Here is a 6000-nt window from a genome sequence, read left to right on the forward strand (position 1 = left end):
GTGTTATTGGAATGTCACTATTTTGGCGTGCTAGAATGTTATTCCGGGCGTCACTAGTTTCAGGTGTGCTGTCAGGACTGCGCTTCTCTCAGCAGCAGGGGGACGTAGAGGGGGGTGTGGGCGGGGTGGCAGTGTGGAGGGGCGGATTGGAGTCACTATCTTGGCTGTATTGCTGGCCGCAGTAAGGCTGGTTGGGGGCGCTATTGGGTGCTGCACTGCCCCCGACAGGGGCCGGGTTGGGGCCGCTATTGTGGTTACTCTGCCGGCGGCGTGGGGGTGGGAGGACTGGTCGGGTCCTGACTGCTCGGGCTCTATTGCCCCCAGCGGAGTGGGGATGCTCTCCAGGGCTGCTCTGCGCATGGCGGGGGGCTTATTGGGGGCACCATGTGGGGTTGCAATGCCCGTGGCAGGGGAATAGGTTAGAGGCAGTATCCGGTGCTACACTGCTGGTGGTGGGGCAGGGGAGTGAGGGGTGCAGGTAGGTGCTTGGAGGGTGTGGTTTCAGGTGCTATCGGGGCCACACTGTCCATGATAGAGGGTGGGTTGGGTGTGCTATTGGGAGATACACTCCCCGCAGCAAGGGGCAGTTTGGGGGTGATACCTGGCCGGTGGCACGCGGGCTGGTAGGGTGGGTTGTGGGCACCGTTCGGGGGCTGCTTTGTGGTCAGTGGGGGCGAGTTAGGGGCTCTATCAGCTGCTGCACTGTTTGTGGTGGGGGCCGGGTTTGGTGCGCTATCGAGGACGATATTTCTGGCAGCGGCATACCGCTTAGGGGTGCTGACGGTGATGCGGGTGGGGTGCGCTATCCAGGGCATCATTCCCCGTGGCTGCGGGTTAGTTGGTGGGTGCTGTCTGCTATGTGGGGCTGCACTACACTTCGTGGGGAGGGGGTTGCGGATCTTAAGGATCCGTGGCTGCACGCTTCACGGCGGGGAGGAGGTTGCTGTGCTCTGCCTGGGGCGTCACTGCACGGCAGGGGGTAGGATGGGGAAGTGTTCTGGTGCTGCGATGTCTGAAGTAGGGGCAGGTTGGGGGCGCTATTGGGTTCTACCTGGCAGCGGCGAGGGGCGGTGTTAGGGGCACTGTCCCGCGGCCAAGAGCAGGCAGCGAGTTAGGGGCGCTATCAGGGCCTGTCCTGCCAGTGGCGGCAGAGGTTGCAGCAACAGCAGTGGTCTCCAAGGAAGGAGCTTTCCTCCTCTCCCTGGACTCCAGACTCTAGAGGGCGATCTCCTCCTGCTCCTGCTCCAGTGCAGCAAGCACGCAGCGTTTCCGCAGGAATCCTGAGCAGGGCATAGGCCCTAACACCCGCTGTGGTTCCCGGGGCCACGACCTTTCTCTCTGTGTTGCAGAGATCACCTGGGACCCGTAGACACGACAGACACGGAGTAGCGGACACCACGGGAGGACAGGGCTCTGTGGGTGGAGGCATCAGGATCGGGAACCGGCGCTTGGGTGGGAGGGCTGGCTGGGTGTGAGTTCCTGCTGGTTCTGCTCCCCAAGGAGCGCAGCCCTGGTGCGCCCAGTGGTTCCTGTGGATTGGAGCCAGGCAATGTGGTGTTACCCGTCTCCACTCCAGGCCCCAGTTCCTGGTCCGCTTGGGCCAAAAGGAGAGGCGGGACTTCGGAGGGTGGATGTGAGTGCCTTCACTGAGACCAGCCCCTGCCACCCAGTGGCCAGGATGACAGGGTGAGGCTCTAACGCTATCACTTTGCGTGCTCCTCTAGGCATTTTGGTTTTGCCTGCCCAGCTGTTCCATGCCAGGAGGAGGAGGAGTTACATGCTGGCAACTTGCAGATGGCCTGGGGCTGCCGCTCCCCTCGCTGCGGTTGGTGGCAGCTACGGAGACTGCAGCGCGCCAGAACGGTAAGAGGACGGCCAGCTGCGGCCATGGCAGGGGCAGGGCTGCCGCGTGGCCAGGTAGTAGGAGCTTTGCAGGGTGGGCCGGTGCATTGAGGGCAACAGCAGCAACGGTTGTACTGACATCCACGCTAGTGGTGGCAGCAGCAGCAAGTCTGGGGGCCGGGAAGAGGGAGTAGGAGCGCTGAGGGGCCTGCCCGGCCAGGACTGGGCTGGGTTGGAAGCTTCGGGTGCTGTACCACAGTCTCGGTGGAAGTGGTGGAGGAACAGCCAGGGCAATGAGGAGTTCTACCCCTTCTCTTGCAGTCTCTGGAGGGCGACCTCCTCCTGCTGGTGCATGAACCAGGTGGGAGTGTCAGCATATTCTCTCTCTCTTCCAATGTAATATAGTCATGCACTACATAACATTTTGCCAGCCATGGCCTGCCTGTATCAGGGTAGTCCTATAAAATTATAATGAAACTGAAAAATTCTCATTGCCTGGTGACAGCATAGCCATCTTAACCTTGTAATGCAACGCAGTACTCACGTGTTTGTGGTGATGATGGCATAAACAAACCTACCGAGAGCTCCTCTTTCTGTAAAAGTATAACACATACAGGCCAGGCGTGGTGACTCACCTGTAATCCAAGCACTTTGGGAGGCCGAGGCGGGCAGATCACGAGGTCAGGAGATCCAGACCATCCTGGCTAACACAGTGAAACCCCGTCTCTACTAAAAATAGAAAAAATTAGCCAGGGGTGGTGGCAGGCCCCTGTAGTCCCTGCTATTTGTGAGGCTGAGGCAGGAGAATGGCATGAACCCGGAAGGTGGAGCTTGTAGTGAGCTGAGATCAGGCCACTGCACTCCAGACTTGGCGACAGAGCAAGATTCAGTCTCAAAAAATAAAAATAAAAATAAAAAAGTATAGCACATGTAATTACACATAGTACATAAAAGTTGATAATGATAATGAACAACGATGTTACTGGTTTATGTATTTAGTATACTATGGTTTTGGGCATTTTTAAAGAATGCATTCCTTCTACTTATATTTAAAAAAAAAAAAGTTGACTGTAAAACAGCCTGAGGCAGGTCCTTCAGGAGATATTTCAGAAGAAGACGTTGTTGCCATGGGAGATGACAGCTCCATGTGTGGTATTGCTTCAGAAGATCTTCCAGTGGGACAAGATGTGGAGATGGGAGACTGATACTGATGATCCTGACCCAGTGTAGGCCTAGGCTAGTGTGTGTGTGTTTATGTCTTAGCTTTTACTACAATGAAGTTTAAAAAATTTGGATACTTATTTTTTGTTCTGAATACTTACCAAGATACAGCTTACAAAGAGAGGAAGCATTGGGGCAGCTCAGTGTGTCTTTTTAAAGCTAACATTATCATTGAGAGAAAAACACAGAAAAAGCTATTCTTCAGAATAAGTTTGAGTGTTTTATGAATTGATTTGCAATTTCATGGTATCTTTATTGATAATGCACCTTCAACAGTGCAATCATGTGCACATATTTTACCGAGGAGGAGGCACTTAACATAGGTTGAATCAGCTATAAATATATTCAACTGATGACCTCTGCCTGTTAGAATACACACCTGGTTCCTAACTACCTCTCTTAAACTCTAATGATGGTAAGTAGAAAGCTATGAAACAAATTAAGACAATTATCTAAATCCTAGCAAAAATTATCTTTTTACGTGGAATACTCAGTGAATAAAATATCATTAATTTCTGGAACTTGGGAAGTTTTGCCTCAGTTCAGTTAATTAGGAAAATGAGTCGCTAAACAAATTAATAATGTAAACCAGCAGATTGTGGTCTCCACAAAAGTCAAGGGCAAGTAACTGCTGTCAGCTACTTGTAAATCCAGTCAAGGAAGAATAGTTTTGTCATAATAAAGCACATTTTATTATAAAATTTGTTATATGATGTTAATTGTATAAAATATATTAACATCACATTAAATTAATTTTATTAAGGGAAGTTAGATTTTGAAATATTTTATTCTCATTGCTCTATCTTTACTATGTTTACTTGAATGTTCTAGTAGCATGTAGAATCTAGTAAAATATCAACTATATAGGGAAATACATTGTAGCTATTACTTACCTTTGAGTTTTCAGTGTCAGAAAGTTCATTGTCATAGGTAACCTAGTAAGCATAAATTAATAATTCTTCTGAATTTAATTAATTAATTCTATCATGTACATTAACCAGTTCATGTAATCCAAGTTAAATTTTACATGCCTATGGCAGGAAGTTCTAAATCCCTAATGTACATCTCTAAAAGACCTGATTTCTTTCCCCAGAGTTATCTCATCTTTTTATCTATCCATCTCTTTCTTCCACTAACAAAATATTCTATCTTAATAGCTGTAAATCAATTGTATTACTAGTCCCATTCCATCTATGGGAAAACTCCATTTGAGGGATGTTAAGTGACTTCATTAATGCCACACAGCTAATCAGTAGGAAATAACCAGTAGTGGAGGCTAGAAACAACTCCAAATCTATAGTCTTAACATTGCACTACGTTTGCCATGTCCTCTCAGGCATACAAGTCATAAAAGTATTTCTCAATTATCTGGGAGATTTCTACACTCCGCTCTTTCTCAGCCTGTTCCATATACCCAGAGCCCATCACTTCTGTCAGCCTTTTGAATTTTACAAATTTTGTTAAAATAAGATACCATTCCTGATGCTTTTTCCAATTCTTCTAAATATAGAGTGATTTTTATTTTTGTGCACTTCTTAACCATTCGACCTATTCCGTTATTATGCCATTTGTCTTTACCAGCATTGTTTTTACATTTTATAGGTATTCTGTTCTCAACTAAATTAGGGGCTCTTTGAAGATAATAATTACCTTGCTGTACTTTAAATACAGCAAAATTTGTTTTTGGTGTATTGATTGCTGAAGAAGTAAAAACGGAAAGTATAAGCTACCAATTGTATTCAGTTCAAATAGTGGCATACCTCAGATATTGTGGATTCAGTTCCAGGCCACTGCCATAAAGCAAGTCAGACGAAGTGTTCTGCATATAAAAGAACTTTTGCATATAAAAGTTATGTTTATACTACACTGTAGTAAGGGTGCAATAGTATTATGCGTACCTTATCATTTCTGCCTATTCAATATATTGGCTATGGGTTTGTCATAAATAGCTCTTATTATTTTGAGATATGTTTCACCAATACCTAGTTTATTGAGAGTTTTTGATGTTGAATTTTATCAAAAGCCTTTTCTGCATCTGTGAAGATAATCATGTGGTTTTTGTCTTTGGTTTTGGTTATGTGATGTATTGTGTTCATTGATTTGCAAATGTTGAACCAGCCTTGTGTCCTTGGGATGAAGCTGACTTGGTGGTGGATAAGCTGTTTGATGTACTGCTGGAATTGGTTTGCCGGTATTTTATTGAGGATTTTTGCATTGATGTTCCTCAGGGATGTTGGTCTGGAGTTTTCTTTTTTTGTTGTGTCTCTTCCCAGTTTTTGGTATCAGGATGATGCTCGCTTCATAAAATGACTTAGGGAAGAATTTCCCCTTTTCATTTGTTTGGAATAGTTTTAGAAGGAATGTTAGCAAGCTCCTCTTTGTACATCTGGTAGAATTCAGCTGTGAATCCACCTGGTCTTGGGCCTTTTTTGATCAGTAGGCTATTAATTACTGCCTCAATTTCAGAACTTGTTATTGGTCTATTCTGGACTTCAACTTCTTCCTGAGTTAGTCTCGGGAAGGTGTACCTGTTCAGGAATTTGTTCATTTCTTCTAGATTTTCTAGTTTATGTGCATAGAGGTGTTTATAGTATTCTCTGATGGTGTGGTCTGTTGATTTTGTTACTTTTTTCAAAACACCAGCTCCTGGATTCATTGATTTTTTTGGAGAAAAAAATCATTTCTGCATCTCCTTCAGTTCTGCTCTGATCTTAGTTATATGTTTTCTTTTGCTCCTTTTGAATTTGTTTACTCTTGCCTTTCCAGCTCTTTTGATTGTGATATTAGGGTGTCAGTTTTAGATCTTTCCCACTTTCTGATGTGGGCATTTAGTGCTATAAATTTCTCTCTTAACACTGCTTTAGTTGTGGCCCAGAGATTCTGGTACACTGTATCTTTGTTCTCATTGGTTTCAAGGAATTTCTTGACTTCTGTCTT

Source organism: Macaca mulatta, chromosome 10 (assembly GCF_049350105.2).
Source record: "Macaca mulatta isolate MMU2019108-1 chromosome 10, T2T-MMU8v2.0, whole genome shotgun sequence".
NCBI classification, from domain to species: domain Eukaryota; kingdom Metazoa; phylum Chordata; class Mammalia; order Primates; family Cercopithecidae; genus Macaca; species Macaca mulatta.